Genomic DNA, 23535 nt, shown 5'->3' with positions numbered 1-23535 from the left:
CCCGTTCTTGAGTTATTTTGGGAATCCTCAGACAAACAGACAGATTGACAGACAGACAGAAGCGATAACAGAATGCTATCCCTCAGCTGCCTTCAGTCTAAGACCAGTAATACGAGGAAGGTGAGTTGGCTGATTTAATAGTGGGAAAACTACTCTTTAGGTGGTGTCGTGGAGGGTGGGTCAGGAAGTGTGTAGGTGGGTCAGTAGGTCAGGGGTGTTGGGGGAGAGGGTGGGCAGGGTGGTGGGGTTGGTGAGCCAGGGGAGGCCAGGCTGGGAGCTGTAATTACAGGTGAGTGTGTGTGTGGAGGGCAGCGCTACCGACGGAGGTGTGACGCAGTGGTAACACTGCTGGAGACACATCGTAAGTGGCAGGGGTCGTGACGGAGAACAGGCAGGAGGGACGGAACGATGGCAGGGGTCGTGACGGAGGACAGGCAGGAGAGTGGGACGGAGAGAAATGAGAACGAAAAGGTCCTCTACCTTGTTGTGTGGCCTTCCGACCATAATTAACTGGAGCAGTTATGAGGGGTGAGAACAGGTCGTTACTATGTGTGATTGGATGCATCCGTCTCGGGCCTCAGGGAGGAAGGTTCGTTACAGCGTGTAATGATCTGTGTTGAGCTATATGGTGGAGAGGAAGGTTAGGACGCCGTGACGGACCTGGCGGAGGTACATTGGAGAAGAGAGGAGAGGAGACGAGGTGGTAGGAGGCGCAGGAGAGGAGACATGGTGGGGGGGGGGGTGGTGGAGGGGGAGAAGGGGGGTGGTGGGGTGGGGGGGAGGGTGGGGGGGGGGGAGACGGGTGGTAGGAGGCGCAGGAGAGGAGAGGAGACGAGGTGGTAGGAGGCGGAGGGAGGAGACGAGGGGGTAGGAGGCGCAGGAGGGGAGACGAGGGTGGTAGGAGGCGTGGAGAGGAGAGACGAGGTGGTAGAGGCGCAGGAGAGGAGAGGAGACAGAGGGTGGTAGGAGGCAGGAGGAGGGAGACGAGGGTGGTAGGAGGCGGAGGAGAGGGGAGACGAGGTGGTAGGGAGGCGGAGGAGGGAGACAGGTGGTAGGAGGCGCAGGAGAGGAGGAGACGAGGTGGTGGGAGGCGCGGAGGAGGGGAGAGGTGGTGGGAGGCGCAGGAGAGGGAGGAGACAGGGTGGTGGAGGCGGGAGAGGAGGGGAGACGGGTGGGAGGCGCAGGAGAAGGAGAGGAGACGGGTGGTGGGAGGCGCAGGGAGGAGAGAGGTGGTGGAGGCGCAGGAGAAGGAGGAGAAGGTGGTGGAGGCGTGGGGGAGATGGTGGGGCAGGAGGAGGAGGAGACGAGGTGGTAGGAGGCGCAGGAGAGGAGAGGAGACGAGGTGGTAGGAGGCGCAGGAAGGAGGTGTGTGCCAGCACCAAGGGAGGATATGTGAATTGCAAAGAGACACATAGTGTGTGACAGAGACATACCGTAGTGTGTGTGTGTGACAGAAAGAGACTTAGTGTGGCAGAGGTACATAATGTGTGGGTGTGTGTGGGGGTTGTGTGTGGGGGGGTTGTGTGTGGGGGGTGTGTGGGGGTTGGGTTGTGGGTGTGTGTGTGGGTTGTGTGTGGGGGGTGGGGGGGGAGAGGCTTAGTGTGGGAGATATATGTGACAGGTGTGTGTGGGGGGTGGGAGACAGTGTATGACAGGAAGACATAGTGTGTTACAGAGTGTGTTAGAGAGGTTCAATATGTGTTGTAAAGGAAGATATGTTAAGTGTGTTTAATACGTAGAGACATACAGTGTGTGTGTGTGTGTGTGTGTGTGTGTGTGTGTGTGTTGGGGGTTTGGATGAAAGAAGAGGAGGGAGGAAGAGGTGTGTGGGTTTACCACAAGAAGGAGGTCACTGAGAGAGGCCGGACCTGGCGGAATAATGAAATTTCCAGCAAAGTGGAGACAGGCGGAGGTATAGAGAGAGAGGCTAGTAAAGACAGCACGGAGGATAATGGAGGAGTAATGAGTCACTTGATGTAATATACTAAATTGAGATACAATGGACAGAAACAGCGTTAAGTGTCTGATACGAGAAGCTGTTTTCACTTGTTGTTAGACCTTCAATGTTGAGCACCTGAAGAGCAGTTTATTGTCTTAACTGAAGCACCTATGTTGTGCCTCTGTACACCTATGGTATAATGTTGACCGCCCTGATATTATTATGACCTTTGATTTAATTTCCTAAAAGTGTGAACCAAAACCTCAGTTCATTATCGGCAGCAATCTTCCTCCACATTCTGATACCAAATTGCCTCCTTTAGTCATGACTTAATCTGTTTAAGTAATTCTTCGCCTATTGCTCGCCTCCTGTACTGTATCTGAGCACTTGTGTTTCTCTCTGATGGTCCACCTTCTCTGCTTCTATATAAACGAGGCAAGAATTATCCCCTGTACTCTGACAATGTTCAAAGTTACATTGTGTAGTACATTTGGTTTTTCTTCTAATCATATAAGCTAATTGATATACATTCTATCCTTAAAATATTAATAACTTACTCCAACTTATCTGGAGGTGCGGGGAACTTTCTTATAAGCAACACCACTGCCATCTTAATAACATGATGTACTGAAGAAGCACCATTAATCTCGTGTGAGTCGTTCCCCTGTGAAGTTTCTCGCCGTCCTCAAGTTTGAATCGGCTCTTGACAACCTTAACGAATCTTTTTGTCGAGATAACTGAATCACATTCCAGAAACTTCAACAACCAGTTCTTCTTATGAGACAACCTCTTATAGTGATATGGGGTCATTCATATCCTTCAGGTTGGCTTCGAAATCGTATCATAACGTCTTCTCTGTGTTAGGAATGTCACGTAAATGCCTCGTTATTGTAGGTGTGGCTACTGGCTCAGGGTCTTCTGTTTCCCCTTTACTTATTATTTCTCATGAGTGTCGGGGTTTACACTCATACGTCACGGGATTATATGAATTTTCACAACAGTATCGGTTTGTTTGACATGGATCACCCTATCTACCCCGTAAATTTCCCACACATCTACCCCCACACCTACCCCCACACACCTACCCCACACCTATCACATCTACCCCCATCTAGTACCTAATCAAAATTCTATGTACCGACTTAAAGAAACAATGTACTTTTACTCAATGGGGCCTGATAAACACCCTTTGTGGTCTCTACTCTGTAATCCTTTTTTTTTTCGTTAACGCTCACGGGATCAGTATGGGGTGCACAATAAACTAGCTGCTGTCCCCGGCCAAAAAAATAAATAAATAAATCAGTTCTATACATCTACCACAGTACATCTACTCCCACACATCTACCACCACACACCTACCATTACAATTACCCCTATACATCTAACCCCATACATCTACCCTCAAACATCTACCCTCACACACCTACCTCCATTTCATACTGTAATAGCCTCCTCTTTTTTTACCATTTTCACCTCAGAACTCCGCTCCTCTATGAATAAGACACCTAACCTTCTCATACAGTACTTAATGCTTCAAAAAATAAATATTTATTTTTTCAAACAAATAATTTCTTTAACCTAACCTAAGTAATTTCTTTAACCTTTCAAACAAGTAATTTCTTGAGTCTAAATAAGTCACACACACACACACACACACACACACACAACTCCTGTAGCTGCCGCTCGGAGGGCTACATCTAGTGCTGGAGAGAATTCGGCAGCTTCTTTCCGGCACTGGGGCTTGTCTGCCTCGGTATACATTCGGGCTAACTCGAAAGTATTGACACCTCGTGTCGTGCTCTTCCAATTGTTACGGTGTGGAGTAATCGTCTCCCAGGTGAGGGGGTCGATTTGGCACTTTTTCAGGTTTGTCTTTCTTCTTGCGGAAGGTATCGGCTTTGGCCCGAGACTGAGGTTGTTCTGCCTCAGTCAGTTAAAAGCAGCATGTTTATCATCGACAAGTGCGTTGATTTCGGGTCCTTTCATCAAACCAGTCCTGGTGTATTCTTTCTATCTGGCGGGGTCTCTCTGGGTTTGTCGCTGCCGTGTCAATACCCTCATTCGGCACTGGGATCTGGGTTGTTTGTTGTCGGGTTGTTTATCAGCCCATGTTCGAGCTGTTCTCTGAAAGGATGTGCTACCGCTGGATCCTCCAGACGCTTAGTGTTAAAACCTCTTCTGGAGCCTTGTTGCTCTCGCCGTTTTGGGGTGACGTGAAATGAGAGTATGGCTCTAACGAGCCTATGATCAGTGTCACAGTGGTCTGAGCAATGCATGGCTATGATGATGATGACATCTCTGCGATCTCTTTCTCTGACAGTAATGTAGTCAATGAGATGCCAGTGTTTAGATCGTGGGTGTTGCCATGAGCCCTTGAACTTGTCGACCTGCCTAAACTAGGTATTGGTGATAGTGAGGTTGTGTGCAGCACACTTGCTGAGGAGGAGCAGGCCGTTGGAATTTCACTTGCCTATACTCCGTTTCTCCCTATGATTCCCTGACATATGTTAGCATCTCTTCCATATCTGTCACTGAAGTAACCTAAGAGCACAACCTTATCTTTGCTGGGGATAGAAGTTAGTACTCTGTCAAGGTCGACATAAAAGGCCTCCTTGATCTCATCCTTTGCATCCAATGTTGGGGCATATGCACTGATGAAGAAGGCATGACGTGTGTAATTCAGTAGGACTTGGAGCGTCATGAGGCGCTCGTTGATCCCAACGGGCATTTCAGTTAGCCTATGGAGATGGATTGGTGGTGGGTTAAACCAACTCCATAAATGTGGTTTATCTCCGCAGCTGGCTCACCCTTCCAGAAGTAGGTATAGCCAGACCCCGTTCTGTGGGTCGACCTTCCTCTGGGAGCCGGGACTCACTAATGGCTGCTATGTCGATGTTATACCTAGCCAGCTCTTTTGCCTGGGCAGTTCTTCTTTCAGGACGCTCATTTGTGCCAGTATCCAGAAGGTCCTGACATCTGCAGCGACATAAGAGTTTTATAGTTTGTTTTGCTTTTGATCTGTGATATGATTGTGTTTTAGACCGTATAAGGATGACCTGACTGGGTGTAGTCGCTCAGTCAGGTTGGTTTACTAAGTGCTCGCACACACACACACACACACACACACACACACACACACACACACACACACACACACACATAATATATATCTAAACTTACCCACAAAAATGGCCTGGAAAATTTTAACCCTCTTGTGTTGTATTCATGATAATCTCTCTTCCTCAAGTGCTCGCCCTCACAAGAGCCGTTCCTTACGAGAATATTGCTCCCACATTTTGGGAAGTGGGCCAGGTCTCCTTAACCCTCTCCGACAAAATATTGTCTAAGGTATACGTTTTTATCAATCACAGACCCTCACTTGGTCTACCCTGCCTCCTTCCTCTAGCCCCCCTTCCCTTGTCTCCATCATCTCTTTGCCTCCCTTCCTAGCCCTGCCTCCCTCCCTATCCCTATGCCTCCTCCTTCTCCTACAGTATCTGCCTATATTGTGTCCCTTCTTCTACCACAGTGAGGGGAAATATTGAACCTTCACTTGTAGCTAGATGTTATCGCTGTCTTCTATGTTCTTATGTTTATTATTAGTTCCTTGTAAACCTCATAATTATCAACTTCCTTCATCGTGTCTGTTATTCATCGGTCATCATCAGAGAGGACTTGTTCCTTAATATAACATTTCTTCATTAACAAACTGGAAGATTTTTTAGTGTTGTGAATATTCGATAGATCGTCAACATAGAAATCACTAAATATTTAGTTTTCTATTTTGAAGTCAAACTTATGTATTGCGTCGTGTCAGATATGTCAGAGTGTGTGTGTGTGTGTGTGTGTGTGTGTGTGTGTGTGTGTGTGTGTGTGTGATGATGGTGTGTGTGTGTGTGTGTGTGTGTGTGTGTGTGTGTGTGTGTGTGTGTGTGTGTGTGTGTGTGTGTGTGTGTGTGTGTGTGTGTGTGTGTGTGTGTGTGTGTGTGTGTGTGTGTGTGTGTGTGTGTGTGTGTGTGTGTGTGTGTGTGTGTGTGTGTGTGTGTGTGTGTGTGTGTGTGTGTGTGTGTGTGTGTGTGTGTGTTGTGTGTGTGTGTGTGTGTGTGTGTGTGTGTGTGTGTGTGTGTGTGTGTGTGTGTGTGTGTGTGTGTGTGTGTGTGTGTGGTGTTTGTTGGAGGACCCGAGTTCGATCCTCTGTCTACCCAGCAGTAATTGGGAACCTGGATGTTAATCGATTTGTGGATCGTATTCGGGGAATGGCAGTTCGTTAACTTGGGGTGTGGTTGTTGTGTTGGCGACAGATTCTACACTTTTAACAAATTCTCACCTAGGAGGCTTTTGGGCCGGCCATCCACGATTCGAGGGCTTTCATTATTATAGATACTTCAATCTTGGGGTGTACAGACGTTTATCTGTATAAGACTTTAAACACAAAAACAATTTAACCAGATAGGGAAGCTCAAGTATTCTCTCTCTCTCTCTCTCTCTCTCTCTCTCTCTCTCTCTCTCTCTCTCTCTCTCTCTCTCGGCCCAGGACACCAGCGTTATCTTTAGGTGCTCTCGTAATCGGCAGTTGTCCCTGGACTTTACTTCATCGTAGGTAACACTCTTGGAGTATCTGATGGACACCTGAAAAAATCATGTGTCCCGGGCGTCACCGGAAGGTCTCCAGCCTGGACACTGCAGTATATGACCGCGCATCTTGTACTAGTTTCCTCCTTCACCGTTCTCCTCGCTGTAGAAAAGTCCAGTATGCATTAATGTCATTTTATTCAATAAAGCTTGGCATCAGCAACTCTCCACCTGACTAACACCACCGAATAAAAAAGTAATTTAATTTAACTCTCATATTCTGGCACTAATGAGTTAACTCGTGTCAAATTTTGTCAGGTTGTGTAGCATACAGCGACCTGATTGTAAGTAAATGTCCAGTTAAAAGTTATACGTGTTTGTGCAGAAGCTTAATATTACAACTGTAATATATTGGCCCCTTGCATTTAAGACCTGAAGAAAGTCGAAAATGTTTTGGTGCATCAACTTAAAAAAAAAAAAAAAAAAAAATATATATATATATATATATATATATATATATATATATATATATATATATATATATATATATATATATATATATATATATATATATATATATATATATATCTTATATGCTTATATATATATACTGTATATATATATGAGAGAGAGAGAGACTGTTCTATTCACGGTTCTTGAAAGTCCTCTCCCAGCTTGTCAACATCTTGGTCCGCTGCACCTCTAGAAGCGGCCTTGAATACTTTGAAGAAGCTGTCCTTTGGGAGTATGTTGAGCAGATCCTTCACGATGGTATTACCTTTTTTTCGACTCAAAACTCTGACTTCGAATAAGGTTATAGTTTCATGAAGCAGGAAAAGTGAGGTGGAGTCGTGGTAGGGGAAAGCCTGGGTGCAGCAGCCATCCCATGTTGGTGAACTGGGGTAATGCTTCTCACAGTTCTCTCGTAATTGTTATACCAGTACATGAAGTTGTAGTTGTTGGTAACGGTTGTCTCTGGGACAGCTGGGTGAATTTCATTATTATTGACAGTGAGACGCGGCGTGTGGACAGCTTTTATTGATGTCTTTCCTTATGTGTAGTTGCATGTGAATTGTTAGATCGTGTTTATGGGCACAACATTTGTCCAGAAAGTCAGGTTCTGGTCGAGGTCACTAATTTCATTATTGAGAGACGCGCACGAGACATTCCTTTTGTTCGTCTGGTAACATCTATGGAAGGCAACGACCGTCTAATCTTTCGTCAGCCAACTTATTGTAAATGTGATTCGCCTAAGAAGCTTGTAGCAGTGTTCTGACCATCCGCCGGTGACTTATAGAGTATTATGTCGACTTTATGGGCGTTTGTTGGACTCCAGGTATGACCCTGGATGGTATTCATCTTAAGGTCTCTTTGTTTTGACTCACAAAATGGGATAATAATTAGTTTGCAAACATTGTACTGCTGTATTAATTTTTCGGAGTTAGGTTGATGATAGGAAGTAACCAATGTTTTTTGAAAAGATGCATTGCGCTCTAAGAGTCTAAGGTTCATAGACGAGATAATCCCAATACGCCCACCCACTTACACACAACTTGCACCCTCACACACACAAAAAAAATATCTTTCTCTCTCTCTCCTCCGAGGGGTTCTAGACAATAACTCTCAGACTATGAGTGAGTGGTTGTGCCCTGTGTTGTCACCCTGAATTATTGGTTTAGGGCCGTAAAAATAACCTTGACAGGGTAATTCAGGGACACAGTATGACCCTGAGCTGTTACAGTGTGGTCAGAAGTTTCTATACTCACGGATTATTTGGCTGTACTTGACATTCCAAAGTGAATCGATGAGGCACCGTAAAATGGGAGACTTAGGCCGTAGTTGAGGTCCTCCTTGTGGCAGAGGATGGCGACAATTATAGCGGTAGAGTGATGACGAGGAACCACTTAACCCCTTGAGTACATGATTAAACCCCTCGAGGACAGTGACAGCTCCTCGATTATGATGATTTATTATTTCTTGAGTACAATGATTTAACCCTCCAGGACGATGACAACCGCTCAGTGTCGATGATTTAACGGTTTTAACCTGAGTACGATGACATAAACCCCATAAGTCATCAATTTCATGTTGGTGGGTTAATTTTTTTCCTATTCAGAGGCTAAATCATCGTTCTCAAGGGACTATAATTGTACTCGAGATGTTGTCGTACTAAAAGGGTTGTCATCGTACTCAGGGGTTAATCATCGTACTCAGGGGTCGAATACCTACTCGTGCCAGCAAGACTATTTGAATTGGTAATTTCGTTATCAGGAATATAATGGGATAACCCAAACATTAGCCCCGAGTTTATTTTACCTTAAGATTAACCACTGTATTGCAAGTCGAGACTGGCTCTAACCTAACTTTGACCTAGCCTACCTAACCTAACTAACACAACTAACCTAACCTGGCCTAACACAACCTAACCTAGCCTAAGCCTAGCCTAGCCTAGCCTGGCCTAGCCTGGCCTAGCCTAACCTAACCTTCAGGTTGCAATTCATATTCTGTCCTTTTTAAACATATCTACCTGGCTAATTAACATGTATCTAGTTATGGTAAAGTTTCAGTGTAATTCTGACAGTATTATGGAGCGTTATACTGTATTTAAACTTTACTTATATTTCAGTATATTTATTTTACTTATAAGGGATGTAATACTAGATATTCATAGTGACATATATCTGAAAATATATGTGTTTTTATATGTGACTCTCCATTAGTACATATTTAAATTGTGTCTGGTGTAGCTGTGCGTGTTGAACACTGTAAATATACAAAGCTGTATTTTTGTTATGCGTTTGTATAACATATGTATATACAGTCATTTATGAAACATTTGAATATACATGAATATGTATGTTCATATGCTGTAGTTATTAGTGCTTGCTTTAATATTTATATGGCTTTATGTATGTATATGTATGTATGTATGTATGTATGTATAAGAACATAAGAATGGAGGAAACTACGGGCCTATTGACCCATACTGGGCAGTCCCGTTTATACCCAACCCCTATTGCTCATATAAGCATCCAACCTATGTTTGAAGCTATTCAGCGTATTCGAGTTAATGATGATATTTGGTAACTTGTTCCATTCATCACTACTCTGTTCCAAACCAGTGTTTACCTATTCACGCCGAAATATAAATTTGTTTAATTTAAAACCATTGTTACGAGTTCGCTCTGGTTGGATAGTTTGAGTACCTTTGTACTGTCCCCTTTGTTTAACCCTGACTTCTATACACCTCTATCGTATGGCCCCTCACTCTACATCTCGAGGAGTGCAATTTAAGATGCTTTAACCTGTCTGCGCTCAAGGTTCCTGATGCCCAGGATTCTTTCCAAGGATTCTATATCCATTCTGTATGCGGTGACCAGAACTGATTTGCGTAATCCAGGTGAGGTCTCTGAAGCGCTAGATATAATTTTAAGATGACCTCACTAGTCTTGTAACCTCCTTTGTATGAACCCAAGTGCTTTTATTAGCCTTGTTACGAGCAAAAAACACATTATTTACTTGGCTTAGATTCTACTTATCATTACTCCTAAATCTCTCTGGCAGTCGGATTCCACAATGGTATCGTTGTTCATCTGGTAGCTAGTTTCCCTGCTTACATCTCTATACTGAGTACTTTACATTTGTCCACATTGAATTTCATACATTACCGTTTTCCGACCATTCGAAAAATTTTATTTAGATCTTCTTGTAGTTTTGCAGAGTCCTCGATTTAATTACACGTTCTATTTTAGTTTCATCAGCAAATTTACTTATGTTGCTGTCTATGCCGATATCTATGTCGTTTATGTATATAAAAATAATAATGGTCCAAGCACTGAGCCTTGGGGAACTCCATTACTGACGTTGCTCCAATGCGATGTAGTGCCGTTTATGCTCACCTTGCTGTTTCATAGGAGCAGCGCCTGAATAGGTCTCGACTCTATGGTGGTCAGGGATGATATATATATGTATATGTATGTACAGTATGTCTGTGTGTGTGTGTGTGTGTGTGTGTGTGTGTGTGTGTGTGTGTGTGTGTGTGCGCTTAAAGGGACAGCCACACAGTTCTGGTATTAGAGTAAAACGTTGTGATAGTATCAGGTAATTTGATGCCCTGACACCACCATCACGAGGGTGTCCAGGGGGGAAGGTCATCACAGGTGTCCAGGGGGAAGGTCACAGGTGTCAGGAAGGTCATCACAGGTGTCAGGGAAGGTCATCACAGGTGTCCAGGGGAAGGTCATCACAGGGTGTCCAGGGAAGGGTCACAAGGGTGTCCAGGGGGAAGGTCATCACAGGGTGTGTCAGGAGGTCATCACAGGGTGTCCAGGGGGGAAGGTCATCACAGGTGTCAGGGGAAGGTCATCACAGGGGTGTCCAGGAGAAGGTCATCACAGGTGTCCAGGGAAGGTCATCACAGGGTGTCCAGGGAAGGTCATCACAAGGGTGTCCAGGGGGTGGGTGGGGGTCATAAGGTGTCCAGGGGGAAGGTCATCACAGGGGGTGTCAGGGGAGGTCATCACAGGGGTGTCAGGGGAAGGTCATCACAGGGGGTGTTGGTGTCCAGAAGGTCATCACAGGGGTGTCCAGGGGAAGGTCATCAGAGGGTGTCCAGGAGGGAAGGTCATCACAGGGGTGTCCAGGGGGTCACAGGGTGTCCAGGGAAGGTCATCACAGGTGTCCAGGGGGGAAGGTCATCACAGGGTGTCCAGGGTGATCACAGGGTGTCCAGGGAAGGTCATCAGGGGGTGTCCAGGGGAAGGTCATCACAGGGGTGTCCAGGGGGGGTGTGGGGTGGGGGGTTAGGGGTATGCAGGGTGTCAGGGAAGGTCATCAGGGGTGTCAGGGGTTGGGGTTGGGGGTCATCAAGGGGTTAGGGAAGGTCATACAGGTGTCAGGGGAAGGTCATCACGGGTGTCAGGGGGAAGGTCATCAGAGGTGTCCAGGGAAGGTCATCACAGGGGTGTCAGGAAGGTCATCACAGGGGTGTCCAGAAGTCATCACAGGGGTGTCAGGGGAAGGTCATCACAGGGGGTGTCAGGGGTCATCATAGGGGGTGTCCAGGGGAAGGTCATCACAGGGTGTCCAGGGAAGGTCATCAGGGGTGCAGTCTCGTGTCCAGGAAGGTCATCAAGGGGGTGTCCAGGGAAGGTCATCGGGGGTGTCCAGGGGGGTCATCATGGGGTGTCAGGGGAAGGTCATCATAGGGGTGTCAGGGGGTGATCACAGGGGTGTCAGGGAAGGTCATCACAGGGGTGTCAGGGGGTGATCAGGGGTGTCAGGGAAGGTCATCACAGGGGTGTCCGGTGATCACAGGGTGTCAGGGAAGGTCATCACAGGGGTGTCAGGGGTGATCACAGGGTGTCCAGGGAAGGTCATCACAGGGGTGTCAGGGGTGATCGGGGTGTCAGGAAGGTCATCCTGGGGTGTCAGGGAAGGTCATCCGGCCAGAAGGGGGTGTCAGGGAAGGTCATCACAGGGGTGTCCAGGGAAGTCATCACAGGGGTGTCCAGGAAGTCTCACAGGGGTGTCAGGGTCAGGGGTTCAGGAAGGTCATCAAGGGGTGTGGGGTGATCACAGGGGTGTAGGAAGGTCATCACAGGGGTGTCAGGGGTGATCACAGGGGTGTCAGGGAAGGTCATCACAGGGGTGTCCAGGGGTGATCGGGTGTCAGGAAGGTCATCACAGGTGTCCAGGGGTCATCACAGGGTGTCAGGGAGGTCTCAGGGGTGTCAGGGAAGGTCATCATAGGGGTGTCAGGGGAGGTCATCACAGGGGTGTCAGGTGGAGGTCATCACAGGGGTGTCTGGGAAGGTCATCTGGGTGTCAGGGAAAGGTCATCACAGGGGTGTCAGGGGGAAGGTCATTCACAGGTGTTCCAGGGGAAGGTCATCACAGGTGTCAGGGAGGTCATTACACAGGTGTCCAGGGAAGGTCATCACAGAGGTGTCCATGAGGAAGGTCATCACAGGGTGTTCAGGTAGAAGGTCATCACAGGGGCGTCCAGGAGAAGGTTATCACAGGGGTGTCCAGGGGAAGGTCATCACACAGGTGTTCGGGGAAGGTGATCACACAGGTGTCCAGGAGAAGGTCATCACAGGGGTGTCCTGGGGAAGGTCATCATAGGTGTCCAGGAAGGTCATCACAGGTGTTCAGGGGAAGGTCATCATAGGGGGTCAGAAGGTCATCACAGAGGTGTCCAATGGGAAGGTCATCACAAGGGTGCCAGGTTGGAAGTTCATCACAGGGGTGTGTCGGGGGATGGTCATTACACAGGTGTCAGGGAAGGTCATCATAGGGGCGTCCAGGGGAAGGTCATCATAGGGGCGTCCAGGGAGATGGTTGTCGCCGAGGCTAAACACAAGACTGTCCATGTTTTTTAACGTCGTTGTGGCTGCCACTGTCCTCCGGGCACCTCTATATTACCCCTAAGGGCCAGGAACAAGGGTCACGCCTAATGTAAACGGAAATAAGATAGATTATTTTTGTATTCAATTTTCGCCTCAATAAATTGACATAAATTAGGAGGTAGAGGTGAGTGTTGTAGGGTGGCGGCAGCCTGGGCGACACTCTGTTGTACCTGGAACAGAGAGGAGCAGTGAATGACTATGCGGTAATCACTACGGGACTAACAACAGGCGTACCCACTTTTAATTTCAAGTTAATTAAGTGTTTCTAGAGACAATAGTGGAAGACAATGTCAGGAAGGTGAGTACTGTGTGGCCCCTCGTCGGAGTTGGTCATGTCCTGCTCCTCGGGCCTCCGTCACCATACACCACACCGTTAACACGAGTCAAGTGGTGTTCACTAAACATCCATAACAGTGATCTAATTAGGGGCGTCATGGTAGCGTTATTATTTTTTTATCAAAATTAAATTGTGTATTAATTGTGTGATAAATATTTTAATCTTGTTGATAATACCTGCAATAATGCATCATCCTGGTGCAAAATTGGTTTGAATGTATAATTTTACATCAAAATAATCCGGCCAACAAAAGCATCATTAGGGGAGAGATGCCGGCGATTATATTTAATTATGTTTTATTTTGTGTTGTTCGTGTAACCACCGCCATCGAGGGACGCCAGGGTGATACTACCAGGTGGTGTGTCACGACCAGGTGGCGGGTGTATGTCACGACCAGGTGGCGGGTGTATGTCACGACCAGGTGGTGGGTGTATGTCACGACCAGGTGGTGGGTGTATGTCACGACCAGGTGGTGGGTGTGTGTCGACCAGGTGGTGGGTGTATGTCACGACCAGGTGGTGGGTGTATGTCACGACCAGGTGGTGGGTGTATGTCACGACCAGGTGGTGGGGTATGTCACGACCAGGTGGTGGGTGTATCACGACCAGGTGGTGGGTGTATGTCACGGCAGGTGGTGGGTGTATGTCACGACAGGTGGTGGGTGTATCGACCAGGTGGTGGGTGTATGTCGACCAGGTGGTGGGTGTATGTCACGACCAGGTGGTGGGTGTATGTCACGACCAGGTGGTGGGTGTATGTCACGGAGTGGTGGGTGTATGTCACGACCAGGTGGTGTATGTCACGACCAGGTGGTGGTGTATGTCACGACCAGGTGGTGGGTGTATGTCACGACCAGGTGGGTGTGGGCGTCACGAAGGTGGTGGGTGTATGTCACGACCAGGTGGTGGGTGTATGTCACGACCAGGTGTGGGTGTATGTCACGACCAGGTGGTGGGTGTGTGTCACGACCAGGTGGTGGTGTATGTCACGGCCAGGTGGTGGGTGTATGTCACGACCAGGTGGTGTGTATGGGCCAGGTGGTGGTGGGCGTCACACCAGGTGGTGGGTGTATGTCACGACCAGGTGGTGGGTGTGGGCTCACGACCAGGTGGGTGTATGTCACGACCAGGTGGTGGGTGTATGTCACGACCAGGTGGTGGGTGGCGTCACGACCAGGTGGTGGGTGTATGTCACGACCAGGTGGTGGGTGTGGCGTCACGACCAGGTGGTGGGTGTATGTCACGACCAGGTGGTGGGTGTATGTCACGACCAGGTGGTGGGTGTATGTCACGACCAGGTGGTGGGTGTATGTCACGACCAGGTGGTGGGTGTATGTCACGACCAGGTGGTGGGTGTGGCGTCGGGACCAGGTGGCGGTGTATGTCACGACCAGGTGGCGGTGTATGTCACGACCAGGTGGCGGGTGTATGTCACGACCAGGTGGCGGGTGTATGTCACGACCAGGTGGTGGGTGTATGTCACGAAACAAGTGACGTGCGTGCGTGCGTGCGTGCGTGCGTGTCCCTTGAACCACTTAACACAAGAGTGGGAGAAAATTAGAGATAACAGACAGACAGACAGACAGACAGACACAGATAGACTGGCCATGGACGTAAACACAAAGATGAACTCCTGTAGTCTTGGGTGATTTGGGGGCAGGTTTAGAGGTTCCTGGAGCCTGTGTGTGTATAGGAGGCACATTAGTGTACACAGGAGCCCAGTTTAGAGGTTCCTGGAGCCTGTGTGTGTATAGGAGGCAAGCATAGTGTGTACACAGGAGCCCAGTTTAGAGGTTCCTGGAGCCTGTGTGTGTAAAGAGCATTAGGTGTACACAGGAGCCCAGTTTAGAGGTTCTGGAGCCTGTGTGTGTATAGGAGGCAGTATAGTGTACACAGGAGCCCAGTTGAGGTTCCTGGAGCCTGTGTGTGTATAGGAGGCGTTATTAGTGTCCACCGGAGCCCAGTTTAGAGGTTCCTGGAGTCTGTGTGTGTATAGGAGGCGTTAATAGTGTACACAGGAGCCCAGTTTAGAGGTTCCTGGAGTCTGTGTGTGTATAGGAGGCGTTATTAGTGTCCACCGGAGCCCAGTTTAGAGGTTACTGGAGCCTGTGTGTGTATAGGAGACGTTAATAGTCTCCGCCGGAGCCCAGTTTAGAGGTACCTGGAGCCTGTATGTGTATAGGAGGCGTTAATAGTGTACACAGGAGCCCAGTTTAGAGGTTCCTCGAGCCTGTGTGTGTATAGGAGGCGTTAATAGTGTACACAGGAGCCCAGTTTAGAGGTTCCTCGAGCCTGTGTGTATAGAGGCGTTACTATGTGCACAGGCTCAGCTCTAGAGGTTCCTGGAGCCTGTGTGTGTATAGGAGGCGTTATTAGTGTCCACCGGAGCCCAGTTTAGAGGTTCCTGGAGTCTGTGTGTGTATAGGAGGCGTTAATAGTGTACACAGGAGCCCAGTTTAGAGGTTCCTGGAGTCTGTGTGTGTATAGGAGGCGTTATTAGTGTCCACCGGAGCCCAGTTTAGAGGTTACTGGAGCCTGTGTGTGTATAGGAGACGTTAATAGTCTCCGCCGGAGCCCAGTTTAGAGGTACCTGGAGCCTGTATGTGTATAGGAGGCGTTAATAGTGTACACAGGAGCCCAGTTTAGAGGTTCCTCGAGCCTGTGTGTGTATAGGAGGCGTTAATAGTGTACACAGGAGCCCAGTTTAGAGGTTCCTCGAGCCTGTGTGTGTATAGGAAGCCCTAAACACACATAGTTAACCCCTCCTGTACACACACAAAAACCAGGGAAACGTATGTACATTATATATATTTTAAATTCTCAACACCTTGTGTATATACTAACCTGGAATACATATTAAAAGACCTTAAATTGTTGAAGTACAGTGATAAGAATCAACATTGTGCCAGCTGTGGACGGACGTAGCCTCGTAATTAAGCTCTGGCCGGCCAGTTTCAGGACAGGTAATGTGGCTCTGTAAACAAGACACTTTGTTCTGATTTATTTAAGCGGGATAAACGTCGTGTTGTTACAGCCAATAGATTTCATATTTTTTTATCCTACGTCCTAACCTAACCTAACCTAACCTAACCTAACCTAACCTAATCTAATCTAATCCCGCTCCCCATGTAACTAGGTTAGGTTGTTTAATGATCAGGTGAGCAAAAGGTTGGATGTATTGGTCTTGTTCAGGTGATACAGTCAATGTGCTAAACTCATCAACTACTACAGGTAATAACAACACATCAGCCTCCCTTCACTCCACACCTCCTGAAAGCTTCACTGTACAGGAAATAATGAACCCACGAGCTGAACATAGATACACTTCAACATAGAAAATGTATTGTGGATTTTTGAGTCGTGTGCGTGCGTGCGTGCATGTGTGTGTGTGTGTGTGTGTGTGTGTGTGTGTGTGTTAATAACCCTGGTAGTTGAATACCAAAGCTAACAACAAAGACGGTGTAAATCACGTATAGATCATGATACTCCAGATAATGTATTTTTGAAATATTGGTAAATGGTGTTGGTGTGAATGACCAAACATAAAAATCTGTAATTAAGCCATTTTTTAGAGCCATTTACCCGTGAATTTTTAATTAAGGAAACGGTCCTTCAATAAAACTGCGCTACTCAATAGGTAAACAGCAATAAACTCGTGTGTAAAGGTCGTGACGGGCGTCCGGCCGATCGATCAACACAATTGACCAAATCTGTGCCGTAAAAAAAGAAAACGGAGAGAAACGTTTACCTCGAGGGGAGACTATCCTTAGCTCAGGAAGGGTGACTGACCCTTGAACACCTACGAGGTAAAGGGTTACTAGATCCGTCTGGTAGGGTGTTATCGTCTGTTAGGACAATGTACAATCGTCTGGTAGAATCGTCACATGTTATCGTCTGGTAGAGGTTTCATGTTATCACACACATCGTCACACATACACACACTTTCATGTTATCGTCTGGTAGACGTTTCATGTTATCGTCTGGTAGAGCTTCGGCGTTATCGTCTGGTGGGGCTTCATGTTATCGTCTTCATGTTATCGTCTGGTTCGTTATCGTCTGTAGAGGCTTCATGTTATCGTTTGGTAGAGGCTTCATGTTATCGTCTGGTGGCGGTTATCGTCTCATGTTAGAGTTTCGCGTTATCGTCTGGTAGAGGCTTCATGTTATCGTCTGGGTCATGTTATCGTCATGTTATCGTCTGGTGGGGCTTCCGGTTATCGTCTGGTAGAGGCTTCATGTTATCGTTGGTAGAGCTTCATGTTATCGTCTGGTAGATGTTCTGGCGTTATCGTCTGGTGGGGCTTCCGGTTATCGTCTGGTGGGGCTTCATGTTATGGTCTGGTAGATGTTTCGTTATCGTCTGGTGGGGCTTCCGGGTTACCGTCTGGTAGAGGCTTCATGTTATCGTCTGGTGAGGTTGCGTTATCGTCTGGTAAATGTTTAATGTTATCGTCTGGTAGAGCTTCCGGTTATCGTCTGGTAGAGGTTTCATGTTATCGTCTGGTAGAGGCTTTGTTATCAGTAAATGTTTCATGTTATCGTCTGTAGAGGCTTCATGTTATCGTCTGGTAGAGGCTTCCATGTTATCGTCTGCAGAGGCTTCATGTTATCGTCTGGCAGTTTCATGTTATCGTCGCGTTATCGTCTGGTAGAGGGCGTTATGTCTGGTAGATGTTTCATGTTATCGTATCGTTATCGTTCGGTAGAGGCTTTGTTATCGTCTGGTAGAGTTTCTGTTATCGTCTGGTAGAGGCTTCCATGTTATCGTCTGGTAGAGGTGTGTTATCGTCTGGTAGAGGCTTCCATGTTATCGTCTGGTAGAGGCTTCATGTTATGGTCTGGATGCGTTATCGTCTGGTCATGTTATCGTCTGGTAGAGCTTCTGCGTTATCGTCTGGTAGAGGCTCATGTTATCGTCTGGTAGAGGCTCCATGTTATCGTCTGGTAGAGGTTTCATGTTATCGTCTGGTAGAGGCTTCATGTTATCGTTCTGGTAAATGTTTCATGTTATCGTCTGGTAGAGGCTTCGTTATCGTCTGGTAGAGGTTTCATGTTATCGTCTGGTAGAGGCGTCGGCGTTATCGTTCGGTAGAGGTTTCGTTATCGTCTGGTAGATGTTTCATGTTATCGTCTGGTAGATGTTTCATGTTATCGTCTGGTAGAGTCATGTTATCGTCTGTAGAGGCTTCATGTTATCGTCTGGTAGATGTTCATGTTATCGTCTGGTAGAGGCTCCATGTTATCGTCTGGTAGAGGTTTCGCGTTATCGTCTGGTAGAGGCTTCATGTTATCGCCATGTTATCGTCTGGTAAATGTTTCATGTTATCGCTTCATGTTTTCGTCTGGTAGAGGCTTCATGTTATCGTCTGGTAGATGTTTCATGTTATCGTCTGGTAGAGGCTTCATGTTATCGTCTGGTAGATGTTTCATGTTATTCTCTGGTAGAGGCTTCATGTTATCGTCTGGTAGATGTTTCATGTTATCGTCTGGTAGAGGCTTCATGTTATCGTCTGGTAGAGGCTTCATGTTATCGTCTGGTAGATGTTTCATGTTATCGTCTGGTGGGGGCTTCATGTTATCGTCAGGTAGAGGCTCCATGTTATCGTCTGGTAGAGGCTTCATGTTATTGTCACTTAGCGGCTTTATGTTATCGTCCGGTAAAGGCTTCAGGTTATCATCAGACGGAGGTGTTCGTTGTACAAATAGTTCTCAGGTCATCCATCACAGCTGGCCTATAAAACGCGGTCGCCGAGCTCCAAAGTGTTGCCCGGAGTGGACGACTGAATCTAACACGACGAGACTCAATGGAACACTGTGGTGCCCGCTACACCACCTGACTCTCCACGATGTTTTTGCACTCTTGGCTTTTCTGGTTTTGCGGGTGTAAACTGCCCACCAGGCGATCAACACGTTCTTGCACTACATACAGTTTATTGTTGAAAGCGGTGGTAATGTTGTGATGTGGGAGACCAACCTGGGCCCTTCCACCCAGCGAAAGGTACTCCAACATTGCACTCAGCACCTCCATGTGAAATGTTCTGTGTGGAGACGGCTTTAACTGTTCAAGCTCTCCTGGTGTTCGTCTATCACCACCATCCAACCAAGATGACGCCATGTATGACTGAGTAAGTTTAATTTTCTATGTTTTCCACCAGAGGGATGTTACCAGGCACCAATTTGTAAACCGAGTTGGCGTTGACTCTTCCTGTAAAAGGTGTTCCTCTTACCTCTACTAATGCATCATCTGTCATGAAGCCGAGGTACTAAAGTAGACCAAGTGAGCTTATGGCGCCCAACACCACCAGTCCCTTACATCCTCCTTCATGTTATATAATGCGTCTCTTCTCCCTCTCTTTACTACAGCTGTTTTCCATGGTAGTCCAATCTGTGTCACCATCTTTCAATCCCATTCACAACACACGTCATCTTTCTCATGTCAGCTATACTATGGTACAAGTTCCATTTAGTTGTTCATCATCATCATCATCATTCACCTCCTTCAGTCCTCACACTTCTCGTTTATTGATCTTCTTGTCTTGTCACCTCCGTCTATCCACATATAACTTAAAGCTCTCTACGTGTAGGTCATATCCTGTCCTCTCGGTGCACAGCTAAATGATGCATCTTCGTCTTCTCATCCATGTCATACTAACGAAGTAAAATATGAACACGAGTCACTTGTCACGACGCACTGTGTAACTTCCCTCGTCCGTCATAAATATAACACTACTTTGTTGTCTCTGTATTTTAAAACAGATTTTTGGATCAGGTGAAGATTAGACACCCCAGCTTATTTTACCTGATGATTAAACACTCAAACGCGACCTGAGGGCTTATGTTAGACGAGGTTAATCTTAGGTTAGGTTAGCGTAAGGGTATCGAATCATCAGGTGAAATAAGATGGGCAACGAAAGACCGAAGCCTGTACTAAAATGAACGATAATCTGCTAAACACTAGTGGTTAGGTCATGGCAGGCTTCACTTAATGCTCTATACGTCACCAGGCACTAGAGGTTTCATCATGGCAGGCTTCACTTAGTGCTCTATACGTCACCAGGCACTAGAGGTTTCATTATGGCAGGCTTCACTTAATGCTCTATACGTCACCAAGCACCAGAGGTTTCATCATGGCAGGCTTCACTTAATGCTCTATACGTCACCAAGCACCAGAGGTTTCATCATGGCAGGCTTCACTTAATGCTTTATACGCCACTAAGCACTAGAGGTTTCATCATGGCAGGCTTCACTTAGCGCTCTATACGTCACCAAGCACTAGAGGTTTCATCATGGCAGGCTTCACTTAACGATCTATACGTCACCAAGCACTAGAGGTTTCATCATGGCAGGCTTCACTTAACGATCTATACGTCACCAAGCACTAGAGGTTTCATCATGGCAGGCTTCACTTAACGATCTATACGTCATCAAGCATTAGAGGTTTCACTTAACGATCTATACGTCATCAAGCATTAGAGGTTTCACTTAACGATCTATACTGTAAGCAGCCATCATACTAGGGAACATATCTCCTTCAATGGCCCTGAAGTGTTAATTCTGCAGAAGGTCCCTGCAGGCACTCTGAGTAAAGGTGCTGGCGATGTCCACACTGATGTTAGGGCCTCTCTCTCTCTCTCTCTCTCTCTCTCTCTCTCTCTCTCTCGTGTAAAACTCAATAAATCTCCTGTGGAAATTTATAGTAAATACAGATAAACACACATTTAAAATATTGTAACTTAAACACACACACACACACACACACACACACACACACACACACACACACACATACATACACATATAAATGTTTTTCCACTCTGCCTTTATCGTCGCTTGGGTTTAATCATCATTCCAAACATTTCTGTCTGTAACATCAAACACGTCAACACTTGGATATTTCTGGCGATATGATAAAAACCGCGTCTCCCCCCATTCCCTCCTTTTTCCTCTTTTACCCCTTCCGTCTCCCTCGTTTCCCCCCCCTTCCCTCTCTCCTCCTTTTCCCCTATTTCTCCTTTCTCTTTTCCCCCTCCTAATTCCTCCTCTCCTCGCTTCCCCCTCTCTCCCCTTTTCTTCTCTCTCTCCTTTCCCCCCCTCCTTTCTCCCTCTCCCTTTTCCTTCCTCTTCACCTCTTTCCTCTCCCTCTCTCTCTTTCCTCCCCTCACCCCTCACCCCTGCCCCAGACCTCCCCTCTCCCCATCCCCTCGACAATATATTTTCATAATTCTGTTTTTTTTCATGTTACATTGGTGTGTGTGTGTGTGTGTGTGTGTGTGTGTGTGTGTGTGTGTGTGTGTGTGTGTGTGTGTGTGTGTGTGTTTTTCCTTATTTTCTAACAACCGACAATTTAATATGTATAATTTGTTATTATTTCTCTATGTATAGCATTTGATAATATATATTAATACATAGACTTAGTACTTTCTATGTATTTTGACACTATATGTATCTTTATATTGTATATATTGACAACTCCATTTAATATATTTCTTTACTCTTTTTGTCGTTACATATATTGGATGTTTTTCATAATATGTGGATTTGGTGATTTTTGCACATTTGCCGAACTCCAAATTATGTGCTGATTCCCTTATTCTTTTTAAAGCACATTTTTGGTAATAGTTTTCTTCAGACTGTGATGACTCTGTGCGATTGCTTCATAGGGTGTTGCAGCGTTGATATTGTGGTGCTTCGTAGCGTTGTTGCAGCGTTGATATTGTGGTGCTTCATGGTGTTACGCTTCGTTGATATTGTGAACATGGTGTTTGCGACGTTGATATTGTGGTGCTTCATAGATTGTTTACGCGTTGATATTTATAGTGCTTCATGGTGTTTACAGCGTTGATATTGTGAATTTCATGGTGTTACGCGATTGATATTGTGGTGCTTCATGGTGTTTGCAGCGTTGATGTGATGCTTCATGGTGTTGCAGCGTTGATATTGCGGTGCTTCATGGTGTTGCAGCGTTGATATTGTGGTGCTTCATGGTGTTTAGCATTTGATATTCGTGCTTCATGGTGTTTGCAGCGTTGATATTGCACTTCGCGATGTTACAGCGTTGATATTGGTGCTTCATGAATTGTTTACTCATCATATTGTTGCTTCATAGTGTTGCAGCGTTGATGTTAATGACCTCATTCTGTTAGCGTTGATGTTGTGGTACTTCATGGTGTTTGCAGCGTTGTTGAAGTATTGTGGTGCTTCATGGTGTTGCAGCGTTGATATTGCGGTGCTTCGCCGTCTACAGCGTTGATATTGGCGGTGCTTCATGAATGTTTGCAGCGTTGATATTATGGCGGTACTTCATGGTGTTACAACGTTGATATTGCGGTGCTAAGTGTTGCAGCGTTGATGTTGGTGCTTCATGGTGTTGCAGCGTTGATATTGTGATACCTCATTCTGTTACTGTGTTGATGTTGTGGTGCTTTATAGTGTTGCAGCGTTCATATTGTGGTGCTTCATGGTGTTGCAGCGTTGATATTGTGGTGCTTCATAGTGTTGCAGCGTTGATATTGTGGTGCTTCATAGTGTTGCAGCGTTGATATTGTGATACCTCATTCTGTTACAGCGTTGATATTGTGGTGCTTCATGGTGTTGCAGCGTTGATATTGTGGTGCTTCATGGTGTTGCAGCGTTGATATTGCGGTGCTTCATAGTGTTACAGCAAGATATTGTGGTGCTCATGGTGTTGCAGCGTTGATATTATTGTGGTGTACTATGGTGTTACAGCGTTGATATTACTAAGTTTCAGTGTTGCAGCGTTGATTGTGGTGCTTCATGCGCGATATTGTGATACCTCATTCTGTTGCAGCGTTGATATTGTGGTGCTTCCATAGTGTTGCAGCGTTGATATTGTGGTGCTTCATGGTGTTGCAGCGTTGATATTGCGGTGCTTCATAGTGTTACAGCGTTGATATTGTGGTGCTTCATGGTGTTGCAGCGTTGATATTGTGGTGCTTCATGGTGTTTTGCGTTGATATTGCGGTGCTTCATAGTGTTACAGTTGATATTGTGGTGCTTCATGGTGTTGCAGCGTTGATATTGTGCGCCTATAGTGTTGCAGCGTTGATATTGTGGTGCTTCATAGTGTTGCAGCGTTGATATTGTGTGCCTATGCAAAGGCAGTGTTGATATTGTGATACCCTCATTCTGTTACAGCGTTGATATTGTGGTGCTCAGCAAGTTGCAGCGTTGATAATGTGGTGCTTCATGGTGCTGCAGCGTTGATACGGGTGCTTCATAGTGTTGCAGCGTTCATATTGTGGTGCTTCATGGTGTTGC

The sequence above is a fragment of the Homarus americanus genome, unplaced genomic scaffold, assembly GCF_018991925.1.
Source record: "Homarus americanus isolate GMGI-L3 unplaced genomic scaffold, GMGI_Hamer_2.0 scaffold45562, whole genome shotgun sequence".
Lineage (NCBI taxonomy): Eukaryota > Metazoa > Arthropoda > Malacostraca > Decapoda > Nephropidae > Homarus > Homarus americanus.
The sequence above is the reverse complement of the archived record's forward strand: the minus strand, read 5'-3'. Positions refer to the sequence as shown.